The sequence below is a fragment of the Solanum dulcamara genome, chromosome 10 (assembly GCF_947179165.1).
Source record: "Solanum dulcamara chromosome 10, daSolDulc1.2, whole genome shotgun sequence".
NCBI lineage: Eukaryota > Viridiplantae > Streptophyta > Magnoliopsida > Solanales > Solanaceae > Solanum > Solanum dulcamara.
Genome location: NC_077246.1, coordinates 55749444 through 55776314, shown reverse-complemented (window position 1 = coordinate 55776314; position 26871 = coordinate 55749444). Strand labels below are relative to the sequence as shown.

The 26871-nt window shown below is 33.6% G+C and overlaps 1 long non-coding RNA gene across 1 annotated transcript; it reads right to left on the bottom strand.

Annotated features, from left to right (window-relative positions):
• Positions 1-7563: 7563 nt before the first annotated feature.
• LOC129871329 (uncharacterized) lies at positions 7564-22212 on the bottom strand. The gene is made up of 2 exons (XR_008762237.1): positions 22134-22212; positions 7564-7793 (listed from the first exon to the last, which is right to left on the bottom strand). It is a non-coding gene; the product is annotated as an uncharacterized LOC129871329 (long non-coding RNA).
• Positions 22213-26871: the final 4659 nt, after the last annotated feature.

The window sequence follows — 26871 nt, the reverse complement described above, 5'->3', positions numbered from 1 at the left end:
GGTGAACCACCATGGCATTGTAATCTCATTTTCGTATCAAATACATTTCAAGGGAAATGAGAGATAGCTTCCCACACATTCCATTCTGACACGTAGAAGCCCTACTAGGCAATACTTAATCTTCACAAGAACTCTAATACTGAGCAGTGGGTAGGGGTTATGAGGCATACTTGGAATCCTGGGAATGGAATTATCCCCACAGTTCACACACAGTTCACTTAAGGCCAACACTTGCCAAAAGGAAAGAAAAATAGTTGTACGAACTTATACCAAAACATGCCAAGAGAAAGCTTTACATACCTTTTGGGAGTTACCCTTTATCCTGCCCGGATCGTCGTCTTCTGAACCTATTCAATATGAAAGTAATACGAATATCAACTAATCTTAACTTTCCAGCATCTTAGGTTACGCCTTAATGTTAATGGAATCTATTTCCTTAGTCATTTCCTTGACTAGTTCTTTAGTTTGTTAAGGCGTTAACGAAAATTGGGCAGCACCTCCCCTATAATGTCCCCTATCCGAATTTCCAATTAGGTCCCTAAGATCTACAGCCAACCAAAAACAACAACCTGCAGCAATTCATACCAACAATACACAACATAAACTCCAAATGACTTATTCAAAAATACGATATCACAATAGGGCGTCTAGACTTTATTTTGTAACGCCTTTAATTATACGTAGCGGGGGAGTCATGTGGATTCAACCAGAAGCACACTAACCCACATTAGAACATATTTAGTCCCTGCAACAACACACCACACCCCTGCAGCAGCAACGCATAAGAACAATGCCTTACTTCGACGACAATTCGACTATAACGACTACAATCTAGTTTATTCCGAACGCCAAGTATTTCTATGATATTTACACGCTTTCAGCCATCTATAGGGCGTGTAACATGCTCCATAATAAAACGTAAAGCTCAAATTTAAAGAAGAAACTTTACCTTACGTTAAACTTGTCAAACTCGCCAGAACTATCAAAACGCAAAATCTGGGCAGCCCACTATCTTATATTGTCGCATAGTTTCGGAGGGGTAATTGCGGGAAACAGGATTTGTGGCCTCAATAAAAGTTATATACATGTGTATCAAGGTCGTAAACAATTTTGAATTACCCCTACAGCAATTTTTTATGAAAATATATGACCAAAATACTCACAGCTGTCCGTGTAGGATTTCCAAAACCCAATCTGGGCATTACCTCCTCTCCACTTCATCACCCTTTTTCGCGACGCTAAATGCAAAAATGGATTTGAAAGTCTAAATAAAAGTTATAGACCTATGCAATAAATTTCCAAAACATATTGAATCACCCGAAACTAAGCTATACACAAGAAGTTATACCAATATTACTAACAACTGTCCTCTCCAAAAACGGGTTTATGCCCTAGCGTTTTCTCTTTAAGTTTCTCTTAGTTTTCCAAGTGAAGAACTGAAAATATGGTTCCGTAAGCATCATAACATACATATATACACCTCCACATATTTTAGGAACATCGTATATAATTAATTCATGGAGAGAAAATTAGAAAACCTACCTTTAAACTTCCAAGCTATGGCTGCCTTTCTCTCTCACGTTCTCTCCCTATGTTGCTGATGTTTTTGGACTAATTTTGGCTAAGAATGAACTAATTAGTCACAATACACATATATACAGGGTGGCTATGGGGGTTACACATGTCAGCCCCCTAGGGTGACCGTGTCCAGCCGTGATTGGGCCACCAGATCTATGCAACCAGTTAGGGGCTGCTATGTGGCAGTGGGGCCCACCTCCCCCAAGCAGGTGGGTCACCTGCTTGCTTGAGGTGCTGCTACGTAGCACTCCTCCATTGGCTGCCACGTTTCACTTTTTTTCTTCTCCCTCGTGGGTTCATAATCTCGTCTTATTTTAAGAGCCTATGTAATCCCTACTACGCAAGCTTGGTACGTACTCCAATAGCTTAAGTATGTAAGACTTCCAAGTTAGTATCTTACGTAGGTAACTCGAGTCCTACGACCCATTACTTGGCCTCCAATTCCTTCCGGACTCTTATGATTTCACCTCCAACCTTCTCTACTATGGGGTATCACATCCTCCCTTCGTTGGAGTCATTTGATAGTGTCGTAGAAAATCCGGTTCATATGATAATGTCCAAGAAACTTATGAGACCTTCCGAGTTTTAAAAGCGTGGGGTGTAACAGCATCAACCCCACACATGACTTGGAGAAGGTGGCGGTAGTTTTTGCGCTTAAGATATGGAGGCAGTAATTTTATGAAGTTCATTGTGAGATCTACACTGATCACGAGAGCATTTAGTTAATTATGAGTCAGAGGGATCATAATTTAAGGCAGCGCCATTAGATTTAGCTCCTCAATGACTATGACCTCTCTATTCTATACCATCTGGGCAAGGCGAATGTAATAGTAGAGGCCTTGAGTGGGAAGGCAATGTGTATGTGTATCAGAGATGATAAAATTCATTGTATTTCCTTAAAAAATTTAATCCACTCGATATACCTGAGTTGTGGATTATATTCTCATAGGATAAAATAGATATACCAGTTTAGGAAGTAGCGGCACCTCAAATTTCTATAACTTTAGCAAACACAAAAGTCAACAACTAAATCACACACATACTCTACTTTGTTTGTAAGAAAATGTATGCAGAAGAAGGAGAAAATTTCATGCAGAAAATTGAGAGGAAGCCTATGTACAGAACAAGCTCATCTATTCATAATAGGCATGGTGTCTTTAGGAAAAAGAAATGTCTGTTCGGAAAACAGTTCCACGAATTTCAAATTAATTTTGTTCTACAAATTATTTAGATAATTGTGGAACGCAGATTAATTATTCCAAGAACCAAATAATTCAATAGAGTTCCATGAATTAATTAATTAATAAATAACTTAGTGAATTAATAGTAAGAAAAAGAAAATTAAATAATGAAATTTATAAATAAATTTTATCTAAAAGGTTATCAGTCAATCACATCATTTATCAAAGACGAGACGAGTGATGATGATGATGACGACGACGGTGTGAGGGGGCACCCTATACTTAACCCTTTAAGAGCTAAAGAAATTGTTTCCTAATATAAGGACAAAAATTTTCCATTTCTTCTACCAATAATGGAGAAATAAGCTTTATTTTCCCTTCACATGGTATCCCCACATTTCCCAATTCACACCTTACTTAAACCCAACAATAAGCACCAATGACTGTGTACATTCTGAAAATGCATGCAGGGCTAAGTAAACCTTGCTCCCTTCCTAGCCATATATCCTGACTAGTCAAAGTGTTATTGTATATGAGATCAAAATGATCAAGCAACTCAGGATGGTCAATTAATATAGCATATGTCACGCCCCGAGAGGGTACCCTAGACGTGACCGGCACTTCGGAACCTTTTCTGGCTCCCAAGCAAACCACATAACCTGATCACACATCCGTTCATTCGTTCAATCAGCGGAAGACTTAAAATAAAGAGAATATTTGGTGGACAAATCCCAAATCAACAATCTAACTCAAGAAAGAAAGGCCATTTCATCTTCATTGTTATCTTCAATTGCATTAAAAGAAACTGTTTTCTTCTTGTCATCTTCTTGTCCTAGTTTTTTCAGATGGATTTTCTCAAATGCAATGAGATCTCCTCTTAATTCATCATAAGAAAGATTCTTCAGATTCATGCTTTCAAGAGCAACCACTTTGGCATGCCATTGTGGTGGCATACTTCTAAGAATTCTTCTTATGTGTTTAATGTGGGGATATATTTTCCCATTTACCTTTAATTCCCCAATGATCTTGCTTAGTCGAGAAAACATGTTTTCAATGATTTCACCTTCCTTCATCTAAAACAGTTCACATTTATAAATCAGCAAACTGACTATAGTTTCTTTGACTTTATTAGTTCCCTCATAGGTGACCTCCAATTTGTCCCAAACTTCTTTTGCAGTCTCACAACAAGATATCCTTTCATACTCTTCTCCACTTATAGCATTGTATAAAACATTTTTTTCTTTGAAATTTATCTAAATAACTTGCATTTGTTCATTAATTTGAGCCATAAGATCTGAAGTTGGAGTAGCTTGTCCTTCAGTGGTCTTTAATGGAATGGAAAAGTCTCCAAGTTTGATTACCTTCCATACTTTCATATCATATGATTTGATGAAGGTTTTCATCCTTATTTTTCAATGAGAAAAATGCTTTCCATTGAAGTAGGGAGGTCTAGTTTGAGATGTTCCTTCTTGAAATAAAGTACCAATAGTCTGTTGAGTCATGATCTTTTCTCACCTGCTGTAAGGCAGATAAAATAGTGAGACCAAGCTTTGATACCAATTGAAAGTGCAATAGGGGAGTGGGGTGAATTGAATCTTTTTATTTTCTTTGGTCGACTAACATGTAAAACAATTAACTATATCAACCGAATAGTAAAGAGATAATTAAAGAGCATAAAGAAGAAGTGAGGCCAGATGCTTTTATATTGGTTGAGATCCAATGTGGATCTTAGTCCAGTCCCCTTAGGTTGCAAGGGTGTTCTACTAAGCTTTGTGAATTGGTTACAAAGGGTGTGTAAATTAGATCCTAGATCTATACTCAATTATTTCTTGTTCTCTCTTTCTTTTTCACTATCCTTTGATACAATGCCTCACCACTCAGGTAAACTCTCCTTTTTTTGATTACACAATCATTCACAAAAAAATGACAATACTTGGTAAAGTAGAACTGAGTTTGTAAAATGGATGGACGAATGTATATTTGTGCCAGCCACTGATCTTGTGATTTATAGAGTATGTGGCTTGACTTCTGCAACCCAAATGATTTGATCCTTGAAAAGAAGGTGAATCCTTCTCTCCAAGAATAAGGACAAAGTATAGCTTGACTTTGTATCTCTAGCCGTTGAGAGGTCTTCAAAATCCTGCTTGATATTCCGTTATATTCTTCTTTCCTTCAATAAGATAAGGGTCTGATTCCCCTTATCAGATTTGCACAGATTATCTTTTTTTCCTTTCAATGTTGTCTTCCTTGAATCAACGAGTGTTAGATTGATTTGCATATCTCCTTGGATTGATCTCTTTTCTTCTAATGGATTTGCAAATCTCCTTGGATTGATTCTTATCTCTTTGGATTGATTCTTTCCTTCCACGCAGCCCTTGTGTTGCTCTTCTTTCTTTTTTGATGGTTTGATAGTACCTGCATATTTATCATCAAAATTAGCTCCAACAGTCTCCCTCTCCTTTAGTTTCTTATGTCTTCTTTTCAGATATTCTATTTATGTTTTTGTACTTATATTACACTCATAGAGGCTCTTGAACTAACAACTTTTAGATTTTTGGGATTGTCATTGTATTATATAATTTCTTTTAGGTTGGAGATTAAAAGCCTATTTGAATTGACTTATCTTAAGTGCTTTTAAGTCATAACATTTAAGTATTTTTGAAATGTTTGAGTAAATTAAAAAATAAAAAAAAATAACATGACACACTTGTTTTTAAGCTAAAATGATAAAAATAAGTCAAAAACCATAAGTTAAATTTTTTAATTTATGACTTATGATTTATAAATTAAAAGTCAAAAATTAATCCAAACGGCGGATTCTAAGATTGCTTTCCACCTATTTATATTCGGTTTACACCGAGTGTTGAATTGGGATAGTTTTGGGTTCAACTTCCGTGTTTAGGTGTAGTTGTCCATCATGGATCATTTTGGATAGTGACAATAAGTATCATATATTAATGAGATAAGTGTCACAAACACACTTAAATACTTTTTTTGAGTTTCATACCTAAACTATCATTTATTAGTTTGAGAAACACACCTCAGTAGTGTATGTAATACATTCTCTCTACTCTCTCTATTTTTTGAAAAAAAAACTTCCTACATGGCATTCCACATGGATAAAATATTCCACATCAACAAAAATTAGATAAATTATTAATATTAGTTTAAAGTTAAAGATTAAAGTATTTCTATCCCCAAAAAAGAACTTAGTTTTTTATAAAAGAAATTATTTTTTTAAAATTTTATTTTGCTCACACACTCCACCACTTCCCCTTCCCTTCAATCCCCGTCCTTTTATTTTTAAAATTTCTCTTATAAAATATTTTTTTAAAATTCATACTTCACCCCCTCTCCCCACTCCTTCCTAAAACATGTTATTCTTTTTATTTTTAAAAAAATAAAATCATACCCACCCCATCTATACCTAAAAAATATTATATATATATATATTTCTTTTTTTATATATATTTTTCTCATTTTGTGTTAGATATGTAAATATATTTATAAGGAAATATTTTTTCTTACTTGCGTATCGAATAAAGCAGAAATAAAAATTTTATTTTAAGAAAAGTCTTGCGGGAAGTGAAAAATAGCTTACTAAAATCACATCTATATATCTAACACAAAACAAGAAAAAAAGCATTGAAAGTAGAGGGTTAGGTAGGGCGGGGTAGAATTCTTTTTTAAATAATTAAAATAAAAATATCTAAATTATTATTTAAAGGGAGGAATGGGAGATGAAATAAGTTTTTTTTTTAAATTTAATAAATAAAAATAAAATTAAAAAATTGGTATGGGAAAGGGGGTATGGTGAGAGAAAGTGGTGGAGTGAGGTAAAAAAAATATTTTATATTTTAGTTTATAATATTTTTTTTTTGGAAGGGAGATAGTAATATTTTAATCTTAATTTTAACTAATTCTAATAATTTATTTAGTTTTTGTTAAGATGGAATATTTTATCCATCTGGAGTGTAATGTGATAAAAAAATTTAAATGAAAGAGAGAGTGTGTAGTACACACACCATGATGAAAGTGAAATAAAAGAGAGAGATGTGTTTCTCAAACTAATAACTGATAGTTTATGTATGAAACTCACACTCTATATTTAGATATGAAACTCAAAAAAATAATAATTTAAATATATTTTTAACACCTTTTTATCTGTTAATATCAATACTAATATACATTGATAGCACAAAACTTTGTGCTTTACACACGTTATAATTCTGGATATATCTAGGTTATAAGATTCTAAAAGTCAAGAAAGGAACCAATTTGGTGGCTTATACCTGACAACTTTGATATTATTTCCATATTATGTTTAATATGAGATAAGAATTTTAGAATTTTTTATTTTGGGATAAAATAATTAAATGACATAAATGGTCTTCTTCATAGCTTTTTAGCCTTTTAAGAAGACTAAAGTTAAAATTGGAATTAAAAGTCTATCCAAGTGATAGTTGGTAATTATTTGAAGAAATACAAATTATGCGTGGTAATCTTATTATAAGAAGATTAAAAAACCAAAAAAACATGCAAAATTATATTCCGAAAAAAAAAAGAATCAAATCAGAACAAAAATTTCAAATAAAAAGGGAGTAAAATGTTATTTCGGAAAAAAATCTCACTAAATTTAGTTTTGTTGGATTATAAGAATACATTCAAATGATAAAAGTTAATGTCGACCCAAATTCCAAAACTGTGACGGCATATATTCTAATCCCATTCATAGGCAAGTCAATCCTTCAATAACGGATTAATTAAGAAGAAAATGCAGAATTAAGGAAATCAAAAGCTAAAGTAAATCTTTAAACGAATCTTTCATAAAATCAAGTACAGAATCTGGGAAAAAAGATATCAACGCCTAAAATTTGGTGACAAGAATACAAGCTTATAAGATCTTAAATATGGACGACAAAATATAAAGATAGGAAGTTTGGACGTTGCGGAATAGCCAAGAAACTACCTCCAAGATTTTGAAAGCTCGGAATCAACGAGAAAATAACCTGCCACTCGTATTGTGCTCAGAACCTGCACAAAAAAGGTGTAAAACAATAAAAGGTGAGTACAATGAATACGTGTGCACAACAACATCGTCGACTTACCCTTAAATGATGTGATAACGAGGGTCGATCCTATACTGCTCCTTTACCCTTCATTATACTATCAATACCAGATTTCTCTAATCGAAAGTAAACTAGCAGTTTAAGACTATAATTTATCAGTTCAAGACAATATAGAATCAAGTTGAAGTTCGAAAAAATGCTAATAAGTTTATGATGACTTAGTCACTTCCACAACGAAACTAATATACCATCTCCTGAGAATGAAATGAAGGTATAATGATAATGCAATGCATATATGACCTAGCGCCCGTTTGGACCCTTTTTAGCTGTTTGTCTAATGCTAACTTTAAGCATAAAGTTCTTAAAGTCAGTCAAAAATGAAAAGTTAGGATTCCTAACTTTTTTTTTCTAAGTGCTTAAAGTCATTTTCTTTGACCATGGAAATTACTTTTATATCTCTTATATTTTAACTAAATTCCCAAACTATCCTTTTTATTCTTTTAACCCTAAAATTCACATCATTTTCCTCATTTAAGCACTTTTATCCAAACACTCAACTGCTTATTTATAAAAATAACTTTCAGCACTTCAAAGATCTAAAAACACTTCATACATAAAAGTTACTTTTTTTAAGGTCATCCAAACGGGCTCCTAATCAGAATCCTGTATAACCATGTTTTCTATATCAGATAGTCGGAATACATGAAGGACTCATGAGGTTCATATACGCATCATGTACCTAACATTACTAAAACTTATCATATAAATCATATATTGTGAATATTCTTGGTGACCCTTTACCGAAACATAGCCTTTCACTTTTCAAATGTCTATGCGCGAGCATGAGATGCAACACCAACACAACAAATCCTATGCTGAATTTAATACTTAGCACAAACAATCAAAATAACTAAAACTTATTCTTTCACTTTACAAATGTCTATGCGCGTGCATGAGATGCAACACCAACAGAACAAATTCTATGCTGAATTTAATCCTTAGCACAAACAATCAAAAATAACTAATACTTATCCTTTCACTTTTCAAATGTCTATGCGCGTGTATGAGATGCAACACCAACACAACAAATCCTATGCTGAATTTAATCCTTAGCACAAACAATCAAAAATAACTCCAAACTATTTTACAATGAGAATAGGATAGTGAAAGATTAATCAAATAAGCATTTCATATGCAAACCTTCAACTAGAATCATTTAATCATTATCAAGTGAGCAACACCGCATTCTATTGGATGCCCTATACTAAATTCAAGCTCACCAATTCACAAAATTCATCAATTTAAGAAGATAGTTTTCAACTTCCTATGTGATGACACCAGTACCTGCGTAAATGCTCGTCATGTCATTTATATGCTACCCGTGCATTACCCATTATCTATGTATTCAATCAATAATAGACAAACATTTCATAATGAATCAAAGAAAGTGTCAACTTGCCTTAACCAAAGACGGAAAAGCCAAATTATGGTATTGCCCTTCCTATAAATGGTCTCAATCTATTCAAATATGTAATCTAGACGAGTATACAAGTCAGCAACCACCCATATTGACATAAATAATTGGCTAAAAAATTAGATCAAAAAAATAACTTCGAGCTCCCAGTGTCGAACTTGAAATTGTTTTTTCAAAATCGATTTACCTAAAGCTTAGGAACTCACACATTGAAAATCAGCTAAATTGGTTCACTAATTGACGTCCAAATCAAAGAAATTTATTTACCAAACTTAGGGTTAAAATCCTCAAATTCCTAATCTCCAAACACCATTAAGTCACTAATTTATAGGTAGATTAGAGAAAAATTCATAAATTAAGAATTATAATATTTATTCACAAAAGAATCCAGCTAAACTTCTTGAATTTCACCTTAAATCGTGCTCCTATGCTCTCCAAATTGTGTTTACAATAATGAGGTCAAGTTTAGAAAAAATATTATTCATACTCAACAATTTCAGTGGGTGCAGAGACCTGATTGCAACTGCCGCTCACCAAAGAGGGAAGATCATGCAACAGTGAAAGCCACTTAATTCCCTCTACCTCACAAAAGTGGCTCTCATCGCGCAGGATCGAGAAAACCTCGCCGCTGAGACACCGTCGATACGAGCGAGGCCTCGCCATTGCTACACCATCGATACGGGCGAGGCCTCGCCATTGCTACACCATCGATATGGATGAGGCCTCACCGAAGTAACCTACATTGACTCAGATCATTTTTGTCAAAGATAAACTTTTATCACCACGACACCTATTTCAGTGTGGACCAAACTTATAGGTGGGATTGCACCAGATACAATAGTGTATATTTTCTCCAAAAACAACCAATTCTTGAATTGTCTCTCGAGATTTATTTGAAATTCTACAAAAATAAACCAAATATGCACATTGAATAAAATCATATTTTGTACCTACTGAATTATCAAATCATCAAATTGAGGTTTCTCGATTGAATGTTGACTGTGGTCAATGTTAAGTTTCTTAAATTTCAAAAATCTAACCAATGACCCGAATCATGCATCAAAACTCAAACCAACTATCCAACTAAGTAAAAAATCATCTTTCGAACCTAATGGAACTAGAAAAAATCAATTAAGAGCTCACTAATTTGAAATATTGACTTTGATCAAATTTTTTAATATTTAAAATAGAAAACCTCACTCAATACTCGTTTGATCACATCGAAAATTATTTCACCCGTTCCCGTAGGTGAAAAATAATATATAGAAGCTATGATAAAAGGTGAAACACGGAAAACATATAGAAAATTCAAAATTACCATGAGGACGGTTACATCATCCCCTACTGAGATATATGTTCATCTTCTAACATAAAAAATAAAAAAAGTACTTGTATTGTTCAAGAGGTGGAACATCTGCTACGCATGCCTAGCTCGGTATCCCAAGTGACTTTCTTCACTAGATGTTGTCTCTACAACACCTTTACCAAAGTTATCATTTTGGATCTCATCTTCTGATGTGCCTGTCCAAATAAACATAGCCTCCTCCTCGAAAGTATTAGTTTTATCCAAATGTACTAAACCCCATCGAATCACATAAATCTTCAATATAGGCACGTGGAATACTAGATGCACAACTAATATACCTAAAGGTAAGGCCAACTCATAGCCTACCATCTCCCTAATGCGCCAAAGTAACTTGAACGGACCAATAAATCTTGAGCTAAGCTTGTCCTTCTTTATGAAACTCATGACACCCTTTATGGGTGATATCTTCAGGAATACCTTCACTCTAACCATAAACTCCAAACTACAATCCTTTCGATCTGCATAGCTCTTTTACATTTTTTGAGTTATAAAAAGTCTATCCTGAATAACTTTTACATTCTCAAGGAATCTTTCAATATGTCAGTACCCCACTATCTAACTTCAAAAATACAAAGCCACCCAATTGGAGACCTACACCTCTTGTAAAATCTTATACTCTTGAAATAAGATCTGAACCGTTCTACATGTATAGTTAGATTCCAATTTGGTAAAACTTTTTTTTTACCTAGGTACTAAGATTAATTCATTAGTGTGGGAAGCGCTTCAAAGATGAATTAAGCTTAGAGGAATCCTCTAGCACAAACTTGAGTTGGAAGTACTCTACCGATTGAGTTTCGATATAAGTTCTTACTTATGTCAACTTCAAACAAGCACCCTTTCTAAAATATTAAGAGTTTTGTGGCTCAAGATCCATCAAATTAAAAGACTTTGAGTTTTCCTTTTTACGCCACCAACCGCTTGATAATCTAATTTTAGAGTAGAAACTTATGATTATTTTTACCAAAAGATAGTGATATGAACGACTCACTTCAAGCCTTCTACAGTCGGTGTGCATCCGCACATCACATTATGCGTTCTACACACCCAACACACAATATAGGACATAGGTGAATTTGTTTATAAGTTCTACTAGAAGCCATGTGCGGTTGTTGTGCAGTCACATATCGCAGTGCAAATTGCACACCCCACAATAAAAGGTACCGACAAAAATCTCTATTTAAATTGATTTTCATCCAAAAAAATTATTATTTTGATATAATGTGAAGCTAGGACTGGTATTCTCTCCTCTCCACATCCTCCATTCCAAGGGTAAGTTTCTCCCATGAAACTCTAAGTCATTTCAATTATTCCAATAATGATTTTGGTTTTATTAATGAAATCCTACACCATAACCCTAGGATTTTCAAGAAAACCTCAATCAAGTTTCCAAGAATAAATTCTTGGAACTTCTTTCTCAAGCTAGGGTTCCTCTTGACTTATTGAAAAGTAATTAAAGTAAGTAAAGCTAGCATAGTGAGGGACTCAGTTCTTCCTCTTGCCCTACATCTACAGTGTCAGTTAGTAAGATCAAAGCTAGGGTTTTACCCCAAATTTTATGATTTCAAATTTCCTCTAATTCAAACTTTTTATTGTTGAATTGTATTATTTAAACTATTGTATTTCATATGCACTGATGATTGTTAATTAATGATTCATTCATATTCTATCTCATTAATCCTCTCTAGCTATAATTATTCGAAATTCATGTTATAGCATTGATGTGCATTGTTTTCATGAGTAAAGTAAGTTTCAAGTTCAACAAGTAGTATTAAAAGAAAGAGTTCAACAAAGTATATTTAGCTTCAAATGAATTATTTCAGAAAGAACGAAAAGTTAGATTTAAAGAAGTATTATTGAGCATAGACTCAAAGAAAGAGATTATCAACTTGTCCTTGAAAAGAGGGACATCTAAAAGTTACTAAGCATACTGCATTATTTTGTGAGTAGTATTGAGCACCGAGACAAGTAAGAATTCAAATAATCCAAATCCCAAAACTACACCGCTAGGGTAAAATAGGATCGTGCCATTGGTTCGGACAACTCCAAAGTTAGCTCCTGATAAGGGGTTAGATTTGGATCCATAATTTCAAGCTTTGTTCTACACCCTAGCAAGGTATGGCATGGAGGTAAAGACGGTGTTGTTTACAAAAAGTTTTAATGTGATAGAAAATAAATTATAATCATAAATAATATACGAAGAAGCATAATTTTATTGATAAACAATGTGGGTACAAATATGTTTGTTCCCTTGATTCTTTTCACTGAATTTTTTATGTAATTCGAGAGCCATTAGTGGTGTATTTCTCAAACAAGGATGATTTGGATTTTATCTCCATCGTGATCCGAGGGCTGTTATTGGCGTATTTCTCGAATAGCTCGGATAATTTGAACTTGATCTCTGTGAAAAAATTTGTAGATCTTCATGAAGTATTTGATTATCAAGAAGAGTTTGTCATATTTTGATCTTTTTATGAATATTTCATGAATTTGTAGAATTTTCAAGATGCCTTTCCAAAGGAATATAATACCCTTTATATAGGCATGAATTAGGATTCAAGGTGGAGTAGCCTCCAAGAATCCTAACAAAAATTGAACTCGTCTTGTAGAGTCCTATAAAGTTTTAATGTCTATGGGTGTATCATCATAAGGCTCACATGATGGTTGTCAGTTAGAGAAACACTGCAAGAAAAAATTGTATATTTAATATTGCTATTGTAAGACCCCGGAAGTTCAAAAGTCAAAACAAAGAAGATTTGGGGAAACATTTCTTCACTATGTCAGTCTACGGATCAACCTACGACTCGTAGAAGTTTCTACGAATCGTAGGATGGATTCGTAGGAATATTACTGAGGAAGCAAATTTGGTTAAGTATGAGAAGGGTCTACGAGTCAAGTTGATGACTTGTAGACATATTGACATCCCATAGAAGTGATCCGTAAGGATGGTTCAGAGACGCAGGGTTTTCCTGGTTTTCACAATAGCAGGACGAATGGGTCTTACGATCCGTAGACACTTCAATCGTAAAATCGACTTGTAAGAAAAGTCTTGAGGCCTGATTTTTGTTCCAAGTACTAGTGAAGGATGACGAGTCATTTGTACGACTCGTAGAAGGATTGACGTCTCATAGACTTGAGTCATAGGGTCTTCAGAGTACATTTAATGGAGGGTATTATTGTCTTTTCCCATTTTTAGTTCAATGAATCTAGACACATTTGGAGAAAAATTCATAGTCTATAACTTCCCAATTCTTCAAACCTCCCTTCTATTTCCTCATTATCTCAAATTCCTCAACTCAACTTCTCCAGATTCTCTCTCAAGGGCAAAGAAAGAAAAACTAGGGTTTCAATCTTCAAGTTCTTTAAGCTTCACCATTGTTAGGGATTTGATAGCCAAGATATGTGGGTATTGATTCATAGATCCCTTCATCCATGAAGCCCAATCAATTTCTCAAGTTTTCTAATAAATTCAATTATGGAATTTTATAGGTTCCATGATTTTTCTTCCAATTTCATGAATTAAGTTTTATTACATGATTTTCTACTCAAATATGCATGAATTCCAAGATATTGCACGATTTCAATGATTTTCCAATAAATTCCCTTAAATGCTATTTAGGATTCATGATATCATTATGGGTTTTATTTAATTCTCATTCTAATGTATGAATTCAGATTCAATTATTGTTTATTACTCAATTATATTGCATGATTTCTATAAATTATTACCTAGACCCATGAATTATGCTAACTTCAAGTATGAACTTATGAATGTCTTTATGGGTTCTTTCAATTATGATTTCAATTGATCTTATTCTATATAATTTGTGTGATCAAGTCAAATCACATAATTCCAAGTCAATTACCTGATTTTAAAGATGAGTTCATATAGATTCATGCATGAGACTATATTTTTCAAGGACAATCTTTATGTTATGATCATGTGTTTACAAGGCTCCAAGCAATTCTCATGAAAAGAAGGAAGTAAGCTTTTATGATGAAATTCAAGTCAAGTATGAATTATGGTGGGTTTTCTCACCTAAGTATGAATGTGTAATGATGAAAGGCCTACACTCACATTACATGAGATAAGATTGAGGAGCTATTCTATGATTATGTTTCTATGAATAGTGGATGGGTAGTAGATATGGTCCCTCTCACATGATGTTGACTTTATGACTTATGATTTATCTATTCCATTGAGAGCATATGTAGAACTGAGTTGACCTTGGCACAGGCACTCTCTCATGTAGTTGAAGAAAGAGACTAGTAGTAAGATCCCATTCTCCCATAACTACATGCCACCGTAGGATAAAGAATCGCTCGTAGTAGAGGTTCGATTCCTTAAGGGTCACCTGTAGTTGAAGCTCGATCCTTCATGTAGCTTAGTGGATCCACTTAGGCATATAAGAGTCTACCTTGGCAAGTAGTTACCCATTTTCTCTGGTGTATGGGTAAACATTGGGACTCGATGTTATGGCTCACATTATTTATGTCGGTTAGCGGTATCTCTCACAAAGTAAAGTATGTGCTCTCACAAGGTTAAGGGTTTTGTTCAAAATATTTATGGTATACTTCATTACGATTCATGGTGTTTTCAATGCATATGATTTCCCATAATGACTCACGATTACCATTATAGTGTTTAAATTCTTTTATGATTCATTATGGTTCGTATATTGCCATGGCCAAGTTTCATGATTTCAAATACTAATTCAAATGATTTCATGATCTTAGAATGGTCTATTGTATCACTTTATTGTGTCATGGCATATTTTATTGCATGCTCACATATTTAGTACATTCAAAGTACTAACACATACTTCTTTTATTTGCCTACATTGTCTTATAATGTAGGGCTTGGTGATCACCCTACACACTTTCATGGCTAGATAGAAGACTTATTCACTTGTTTTGGTAAGTCCTCATGCTTTGGGGACTACTTATTGAGCTTATATTTTTTTGCCACCTATAGACTATGTTGTTATTTTGAGAATATTTATTTTCTTGTTTGGGTAACATAGTGGCTTTTTCTATGCCCCCACCTATGTTAGTATAGTAGAGGCATGTTTAGACAAAGAAAATGTGCAAGTCCATTTATTCGGGCCTAAGCTTCACCTTTATCTTTAGATTTTATTTTGAGACTTACCCATCACATCACTTCCTGTTGGTTCTTTTACTTGACCTTATGAATGCGATATATGCTAAGAGGCTTAGTTGGGATCCTTCGGATTCCCTATCACCATGTCATGGCTAGGCCCTATTTTGGATTGTGACAGCTATTTATGCATAATTATGTTATAAATTTTTATTGTTAAAGTAAACATACATGCTTTACTATTTAGTTGAATTTATTTTAGCTGCTCGTCGTATTTACTACTCATTTCATTCAGTTATTTTACATACAATACATTCCATTAACTAACGTCATTTGATTATGTATCTTTAAATGATACAAATTTTGGCATTTAGGATCGAAATCAGATGCATCACAAGGATCTCACTTTCATCCATCTTTGGAGAGAGCTTCTTGCTTTCGGAGTTCTTCTGTTTATCAAGAGTATTAATAGTTATTAAATGTTTCTAGTATATATTCAGGTAGCCTGGGGTCTTGTCCCAATAACCTATCTTTAGTACATTAATGACTTCATAGACAATTTAGTTAAGTTATTGCTTTCAACAGTATTTTTGCAGACATATATTTATGTACACTAATATCTAATCATTAACTAATCTAACAATCTAAAATATAATAATAAGTAATAAATTAAGATTCTATTTCAACACGGAACAAAGGGGACTATATACATGATGTGTAGAAAGAGTTGTAATACTTGGCTTGATTCAGTGAAACTACAAACTACAGGATAGAAAAGAATATACCAATCCTAAGGATCCATAGGATTAATTGTGGATCCAAGACAACAATAGAAACATTTGAATCTTAGATTTTTATTTAGTTTTCTATATTTTGTATTTCAAATTTTGATCAAAATAAATGCAATAGATTCAGGTTTTAAGATTTTTAACTATAAGGCTAATGATTTTGTTTCCTAAGTTATTTCATGTGCTCATATTTTAAAATCTTCCGCATATAGTTGTTACAACATTTAATATAGTAGCAAGCCATGTCAATGATTTTTTTGGGACCAGTACTGATTCAGAGTGTCGATCAGTGCCCATGATGTAGACTCATAGCATGACACCTTGATAATGCTCAAGTATACCTCTTATTATTTAAGGTATAGGTGATCTTTAGCAAGTATAAATCCAATGAATAAGGACGGGATCGAATTCCACAAGGAACAGTATTAAAAATAATTCAAATACAAAGTTTAAAAGTGTTTTAACTTCTTGTAGAGTCAAAATAAATCGGTAAATTTCAATTAACAATAAAGAGAGTTTAGTAGCCTATCATCAACTAGATTAATAATCACAGAGTTTAAACAAGCAGAGGATAGACTTCAAGGGGATGTGCGTAGTTAGTCTCATAGTTCGAACAAGGGTAAAAGTACAACTCAATGTAGTTAATTATCGACGAGTAGGCTAGATTAAACAAACAGTCCACATGCATTTTTTGATCACTAATCGACTTTTCATGCAAACTCTCTCAAACCTACAAATGGGTACTAGTACATACCAACCCAAACCTTAGCATAATTTCCTCGAGAGGGAGAGAGAAATTCATAATTGACATACATCAATGGCCATTCATTAATTCACCCACTTCATACAACCTTCTAAAGTAAATATGAAGATATAAAGTAGAATTAAGTTTGCAACCTTAATTCATAAGTGGAAACATGCTAAATTAATAAAATTCATCTCAAATTAACAAAGTAATGAGCTAGTACACAAAGCCCAAGTTCAAAACTAAGATTCAACTACATTAGAATCCCCCTAGAAGGCAGGGGTTTTAGCTACACATTGCAAAATCAAAGAGAATTATACCGAAATAGTTGCCTTCCATCAATTTTAGCTGAATTACACTTTAATTTCAAATACCTAATTCAAAGTTCAAAACCCCAATAAGTTGGAAGGTTCTATTCTCAGAATTTAGAGCAGTGTAAAAGATGCCAATTTCTCTTTCTTTAGAACTATTTATACCTTCCCAAAATGTGGAAGAAAACTCAAGTCTAAACCACTTCGGCAACATTAGTCATGCTCGCCTAAGGGTTTAGTGAGTCACCAAGGGGAAGGTCTTCTCGCATTTCAAGTGCTCTAGCTCTTCAACATTCAGATCTCTTTTGACGAGTTTGAACGATCCTACATACTAGGTTGGTGAGTCACCATTTGAAGTTCTGACTCACTCTCTTTTTGTGTTTTATGATCAGGAATCTCTAAATTTTTAGCGAGCTCACGTTCCTGTTCATCGAACCATCTTCTTCACTTTTTTCTCACTACTTCACCACTTTTTTTGAGCAAAATTTTCAAAATTCTTTTGCGATCTCGATCGTGTTCTCCTTTAACTTCGGCAAGTCACCTTTCAATTCGGCGAGTCGCCTTTCAGTCTTTTGGCTTACCAATCTTGTTTGACTATTGGCCTATACTTCAGGACGCTTGGGCGATCAAGGGGATCAACTTGGCGAATCGCCAATTACTCCTTTGTGAGTTACAACCTTCTTTTTCACTATTTTTTCCAATTTCTTGGGTTCTTTTTACATTGTAATGCCTTTTCCTTATCCTTTATCCTTTGTATCAGCAAATCAACACTTTAATGTCAGTTATGGAGGATACTATTTCATTAAATAACAAGCTCTAAATAAGTCAAAATTCCCGACTCATCAACACCTCTAACTTAAACTTTTTCTTGTCCTCAAGTAAATCAAGAAATCAATCAGTTTAAAAGCGATGTCTACAAGCAGTACTCCTTGAGAATCAACATAAAAGTTCACACAAGGTTCAATCTAAAATGCAATGTTCAATAGTGTACTCAAAGCTTCAAACGATGACTAGCCATTATGAATTAAAGTTCATTCTCACAAGTGCTTACTTCAAATGTAAATTCATACTTAACGAAAGTATTAGAATGCCCTCACATCAAGAATGATTTCATGCTCTCTCAAAGACAATCAACGACTATAATTACGGAATCGAAATCAACTCTCACACTTCCAAAGAGAAAAACATGCATAATTTTATCCATAGGTTTGCCTGTATCTTCCAACCAATACATCAATTGGCTCATGCAAGATGAAAAAGGTCTTTCAAATCTTGTAATTAGGAAGAGGGTAAAGGTGTGATCATTTCAGTTTAGTGACTCTACATTATTGAAGCATGGCTCAATTTCACTCCTTTTCCTTCTCTATCATTCTTCTCATATTCATAAATCATCCTTGGCCTATTCATAGCATACAAAATATTTGATATAGCTCATTGGACACCCTTTTTATCTCCTCAACAAAGCACAATGAATACATTTCTTTCTTCTCTTTTCTTTTTTTTAAAAATTTAGAGGTTCCATCTTTTTCACCACATGTTTCAGAGAATGACTTTCATGAACTTCTTACTCGGTTCCTTTTCTCATTTTTATCACACCCCCAACTTAGGCTTTTGGCCGAGTTGAATAGTTAAACAAACCAATGTTTCACAAAGGTCATAGGTGGGAAGGACAATGGCTATTTCAACAACCGGTTTTCAAACATTTATGCTTATTCTTCATCCAAAGAAAAGTTTAGGCTCAAATGGTTCCGAGCTAGATTCACACACTTACAAGGAGGTCACAAAAAGGTATAGAGAAATTAGATTCACTCTCAGAATTTTGTGCCTAAGATCATTTCTTTCATTCTCCAATACCAATCAATTAGACCAATAGGGCAAGTTCTAGGTATATTCATGAATATTTTTAAAGTAATCCTCAACACACACAACATTCCAACACAATCATCAAACACAATTCTACAAAGTAAGCTCGCGTGCAATGATTATTGTAAGACTCAAAATTGTAATTTAACTAGCCACAATGATATGCTAAGAGTTCACACAAGACTTATGAAACTCATATTACCTCATTGGACTCACACAAATATGTTATTCATCAAGAGAACTATTCAAGTCATCAATATTGATCAAAATCGGCACTCAAATGTACAAGTGAACAAAATTATGTACCCGACTTTTCCAGTAGTCTAGTTGACTTAACATGCAAATTAATATCACAAATAACACAGTATATATAATGCATAAAGTAAATAGAGATAGGATACTTTTATACTGATTTAGAACACTAATGTGGTGCCTACTTTCATTCCCCTTTGGTTACAAGGTTTCCCTTAGAGATTTTTATAAATGGTGAGAGTATAGATAAATTCCAACTTGAAGAATCTTTAACTCTACCAAATGAGTCTTTTGTTGACACAGTCTCTACTTGTATAACCTAGACAATTCTTTTCTTATTCTTTTTGTCCTGCAATTGTATTCTTTCCAGATTGCAAACTACTATGAAAGATGAAAGAAACTAATTGAGTACAAGTTCAAGTGAAGTTGTGTATTCTTCTTGATGGATCCGAGAGGTCTTTTATATTCAGCTTTAGAGAAGTACCCGTTAGCTCTAATTGGGAAAACCCAAGGGATTTTCATTCAATCAAAGATTTGCAATGTTTCTTTTATTGAGTGTACATATCCATATTAGATATGTCCATGTATTACTTTTTCCGTGAATCTTCTGTGCTTTTCTGCCTTCTACAAAAACCTTCTTTTCCATGTAAGAAAATTTTCTTTCCTTTTTAAACTTTGACTCTTGATGTCGTGGTGCTTGATATCTTCTAGATTAATCTTCTTGCCAACTGGAATCTTCTTTCCTTTGGCTATCGAAGTCAGCAAGGTGTGAATCCTTCTTGATTGGTTCTTGATTGATCTTCCTTCCATACAGGCATTCTCTTTCCATTTTGGTTGCCGTCAGTCAATCATCCATGTAAACTAGTTGTACTAATTTTCCTTTATCGGGTAAGAGTCAACCATTAGTCATTATGAAAAACAACTTTAATACTAACAATCTCCCCCTTTTTGATAATGACAATATACAGTACAATATAAGTATTCAACTTCCCTATTTTTATTTTTTGCTCCCCCTGATTTATTGCTTCCACGATTGAATCCTTTTATGCTTCCATCTCCCTCTGACTCTGTGCTAGTATTTTCTCTCTCTTTGGCTTAATCAAAAAGGAAAACAACCACATGAGAAGGCACATAGAAGTAGAGAATGCATACAAAACACAATAATTTCAAATAAACATCGAATAATTAACAAGTGAAAGCATAACCAAAACAAAGCATTTAGAGTGTGGGGTGAAGAAACCCTAATACTACAGACCACAAAACAAAGGGACATATCCCTTGAAATAAATTCTTTAAAACAAAAAGAGTTTTATCAGAACCAGGGAGAGAATCAATGATCGCCAAGAAAGTACTTGAGAGTGTTGAGAATATTCCTGCAGAAAGTGTTGTAGGAACATTCAACATTCATGGAAAAGTTAGAGTAGGAGGTTTGAATAGAAAAGGATGGCTCATTGTTGGAGGAATCATCTCCTACGCGAATGGATTCAACTTTCTTAATCAACTTTTTGACAGAATAAACTCCATCCTTTTTTAAAGAGACCATAGCCAGATGGAGCTTTCCTAGATCAGTACTGGTTTCCTTTCTGTGCTCCAATATTTTCCCAATTGACTAATGCATAACCTATAAGTTAGACTCCAGAGTAGCTAAGAGGGTCTTAATTTCATCAGCCTTCTTGAGAAGGAGGGAAGTTGAATCAGCAGAAACTCCAATGGCCTTGGGTATATCCATTCTTGCATTTAAGTAATCCTTCTTATGCCATTTCCTATCAATGAGAGTGTACCCCATACTGGAAAAAGTTCTAAAGTTGTAAGTAGTAGAGACTTCAACCAGTTTAAAATAGGAGAGATCGACCAGAGAATCAACTATAATGCATGAGATGAGAAGACCACAGGGAAAACTAGCTGAAGGGATAGGGTCTTCAACACTTTCAATCATATATTCACGAATCCAAACAACCTAATTTATATGATTTTTTTTCAGAAGACAAAATAAAACAAAGACATCCATGTTAGAGATGCTACTAAGAGATCCTTTCCGAGGCACAAGAGTAGTAGCAATGATATGAGCCAAAATGCAATTTTTCAAAACAAAGAGACAAAGGACCGAAGTCTAATAACTTAGAATTGGGTTCAACAATGGCTGCCTTAGTAGCTTCCAGAGTGACCTCAAACTCCTCAGTTCACAAACCATTCATGTAAGGAATGTCACCAAAAAAGTCAGACCGAAAAATATCTTTAAAAAATTGTTCATTCACAATAATACAATTAGCTAAAACAGGGGTTTCCAGTTACCCTTTATGAGCAGAAATACAAAGATTTGCATAAAACATGTGAACAGGTTCTTTAAAACACTCAAGACCACAGAGACGCAACAATAAAGGCAATTTTTGAGCCCTAAGGATGGAACTTACTGGGCAATGAGATTCCTCCAGTTGCTCCAAGTTAACTACTCGCCCAGGCACAATAGGTATTTTCTTAATGACATTAAATATTTGCTTATGTTCGATTCTCCAAAAGTTCTGTATGTTGTCTTGACTGAACAATCTTCAGAAATCCGAACGATCTTTCTTCTTCTCATTCTTCTTGACAAAAAAAGGGTCTTTTCTTGGAGGTAGAGGGCTTAGCATATTAAGTTGCTTTAGAGGAGTCAGAAGAAAGAGACAGAAAGTTGATTTCAATGGAGCCGGAGGGATTTTCAACAATGTTTTTTAGAGACGCCATGGATCGAGTTTGAGTCATTGTGCAGAGAAGATGAGAAAGAAATAAGAGGGGTTGATTTTTAAAGAAGAGAGGAAGTTGAAGACTTAGAAGACAAGTAAATAATGATGGAATTTGAAAAAATGGCGATTAGATTTTCTGAAAAAGGAAACATGCATCAATGCAATTAATTAATTCACATAATAAGGAAATTAAATATGCACCACATAATTTACATATATAGACCACTAATTTAAAGAATTTATAATGCCTACATTTTTTTCAAAGAAAGCAGAATCTCTCCTAAAGCAAGGGTTTAGTAAAAATATCTGCAAGTTGATTTTCAAAATCAACAAATTCAAGCTCAAAATCTCTATTTTCTACATAATCTCTAATAAAATGATGTTTAATATCGATATGCTTAGATCTAGAATGATGCATAATATATTTAGACAGACTAATAACACTCATATTTTCACAAAAAAATTGAACAACTTCATAACACAAATCCTAATCAAGTAATTTATGCATCATCTGTAGTAATTGAGTGCTACAACTTCCAACAACAAGATAATTCAGATTCAGTGGTTGATAAAGCCACGGAAGTTTTCTTATTATTATGCTAGGAGATTAATGATTTTCATAGCAATTGACATATTCCACTAGTACTTTTTCTATCAGTCTTATCACCTCCAAATTCAGCGTCTGATTAACCAATTAAATCAAAATTTGATGAGTGAGGATACCATAGTCCCATCTCTGAAGTTCCAATTAGATATAGTATAATCATTTTAACGACACTGAGATGCGATTCTTTTAGAGCAGACTAAAATATGGCACATTTACACATGCTGAACATTATATATGATCAATTAGCTGTCAAGTATAGTAATGAAACAAGCATTCTGCGATATAGTTTTTCATCCATGCCTTTTCTAGTTTTTTCCATTTTATGACAAGTTGACAGACTCATGGGAGTACTGAACACTTTTTCTTTCTCTATTCCAAACCTTTTGATTAACTTCTTTTTGTACTTATATTGGTTGATAAAAGTTCCTTTTGAAGTTTTGTTTGATTTGTAGCCCAAGAAAGAATGTAAATTCTCCCATAAGACTCATTTAAAATTCTCGTCTCATAAGATTTGCAAAATTCTCACACAGAGGGGGGGTTAAAACTTTCAAAAATAATATCATCTGCATAAATCTAAATAATGAGAAGACTAGATTCATATTTTTTAGTAAACAAGGTGGTATCGATCTTTCCTCATTGAAAATTGTTAAGAAGTAAAAAACAACTTAGCCATTCATACCAAGCTTTACGGGCTTGATTTAGACCATAGAGAGCTTTAGAAAGTTTGAAAACATAGTCAAGACAAGAAGGATTATCAAACCCAGGAGACTGTTTTACAAATACCTCTTTATTTATGAATCCATTTTAAAAAGCACTTTAAATTTGTTAAAAGAAGCATATGCAAGAAGAATACAAATAGATTCTAAACTTGCTACCGAATCAAACGTCTCGTCATAATTAATACCTTCTTGTTGTGAGTATCCTTGAGTAATAAGTCTAGCTTTGTTCCTAATCAATTTATCTTCTTCATTCAGTTTGTTTCAAATACCCATTTGGTTTCTATTAAAGAAAAGTTCTTGAGTCTTTTACCGAGAACCCATCCTCTCGAACTAATCTAGTTCTTCCTTCATGGATTGAATCCATGATTCATCTTTTAATGCTTCGTCAACACATTTTGGCTCAAATTGAGAAATTAAAGCTACCAATGCTTGCTTCTTCAATAAGGCTCTGGTTTGCATTTTGTCAGTTGGATCACAATAATGAAGTCATTTGGAAAGCTTGCACTATGTCTCCATTCTCTGGAAACAATAGTCTTTTCTATGTTGGTAGTCGACTCATCCGTGGTGTAGGTTGAATCTATTGGAACATTTTTTTGTAGCCTTTGGAATATTTATAGATGAGGAAATTTGCAGAGAAGATTCCTCTTCAGAGATTAATATATTAAAAACCTACATACTTGGGTTAATATCACTAAAAACAACATGAACAGACTCTTCAACACTTAAAATTTGTTCATTAAAGACCCTGAAAGTATGAATGGAGGGTGAGTAACCAAGAAATATACCTTTATCACTCCTAGGATCAAATTTTCCCAGATTGTTCTTACCGTTAATGTGGACCTAGCATTTGCATCCGAAGGAATGAAAGTAGCTAATGTTTGGCCTCTTTCCTTTCCAAAGTTCTTAAAGAGTTTTCTTTAATATAGGTCTGATCAAGCATTTGTTAAAAATATGACAAGCAGTACTTACAACTTCTGGCTAAAAGTAATCTAAGAGGCTTCGATCAAGTAACAAGGTTCTAGTTGAATCCTGGAGAGATCAATTTTTTTTATTTCGACTACTCCATTCTGTTGAGGTGTGCATGGAGATAAAATTTTCTGAGTGATTCCATGTTTGTTTCAGAATTCCTCAAAGAATTTATTTTCAAATTTTCCTCCATGATCATTGTGAATGATAGAGATAAAATAACCTGCTTCTCTTTGAAATTTTCTACAAAATACTTCAAAGTAAGTAAAATCTTCATGTTTATATGATAAGAAAATAACCGAAGTAAATTGAGAATAATCATCAATAATCACAAATGCGTATCTTTTACCATCAAAACTTGCATTTTTTGTTGGACCAAACAAATCCATATGTAAGTAAGAGTTGGAGAGGTTTGGTGGAGTTCACAATATCTTTAACTTTGAACGAGGTACGAGTCTGTTTGCCAAGATGAAAAGCATCACAGATGTGATCTTTTTCAAACTTAATTTTAGGCAATCCGAGAACCAATTTTAATCATGATAGTTTTTCATAGCATGCATACTTGTGAGATTGAGCTTTCTATGCCATATCCAAGGATCACTAGACATGGCGGTGAAACATATAAGTGTTGGTAAATCTACGTTATTCAGCACATAGATATTTTCTACTCGATCTAAAATGATGGTGATGCTCTTTTCAGTGTTATTGATGATGCATTTTACGATATTGAAATGAACTTCGAATCCTTCATCACATAGCTAACTGATACTCAACAGATTATGTTTTAGTCCATCAATAAGATACACTTCAACTAAATCATATGAAGGACTTATGGTAATTGATCCAATTCTACTGACTTCTCCTTTAGAATGTCACCAAACCTGCAAAATAGACAATACAATTTCTGGCGCCAAATCCATTTACTGGAAGAGTAGGACTTATAGTTAAAGAATTTGTGTCCGGCTTTCCCATAAGTGAAATAACAGGGTTTAAAAGATGATTGAACACTGTAAAATATAAGTTTTGAGAAAGGTTTCAGGAAGATCTATTTGATCAAACTGGGCTATGACTTGCTGATTTCTTAACTCTATTTAATTGCATCTTGATTTCACCAATTTCTTCATGAAGTAAGTCGACTTCCACTTGACTTACTTCTAGTAGGATTTTTCAGTCTTTCTTTTTTTTAGCAAGTTTGTTATATTCATCAATAACCTTTTGAAATTTGTTAGTGATCATGTCGAAAGAAAATTGTAAATCAATATAATTTTAATAGTTAGAATTTCTTACCTCATTTTGTTCATGTATTGCAATGATTTGGTTGTCTCTACAGGATCTTCCTCCAATTTATCTTCATCATTCCAAGCTCCAAGAGATTTTGAATTTTCATTTCTTTGAAAATTGTTCTTCTTTAGTTCAAGACAATTTTGCCTGGTGTGTCTTGGTTTATCATAATGATAACATTTATCATCATTTCTTGGATAGTTATTGTTTCTTGAATCATGTTGAGGTCTTTTCCTTCTTTGCCTTAACATTTATCTTACACCTCGATTTATGAGAGTCATTCCTTCAATTTTTGTTTCATCAAATTCTTCTTCTGTTTCGTGAATCTCTGCATTGAAAGCGACAGTTTTCTTATTTTCATCCTTATTGTATTTATTGATATGATTTTGTTCATATGACATAACATTTCATCTAAGTTCATCATAGGTCATCTTCTGTAGATCTACATCTTCAACAATTACTGTTTTGATTTTCCAAGCTTTTGGAAGATTCCAGATGAGTTTTCTAACTTATAGACCATTTGAATATACCATACCCAGAGATTTGAGTTCACATATAATCTTGTTGAATCTCGAGAACATGCTTTCAATATTTTCATCGTCTGCTATTTTGAACAATTCATATTCGTTCACAAGAGAGATGATATGTGCTTCTTTTACTTTGCTTTTTTCCTCGTATGTTACTTCAAATTTGTCCTATATTTATTTAGCAATCTCACATGTTGAGATCTTGTCGTATTTCGCTCAGCTAACTGGATAATACAATAGAATTATACCTCTGCAATTAGTTTGGATTACCTCTTGTTGATCCTTTGTTATGTTGAAGGATTCGAGATTGAGTTCCTTTCCAGCAGCTT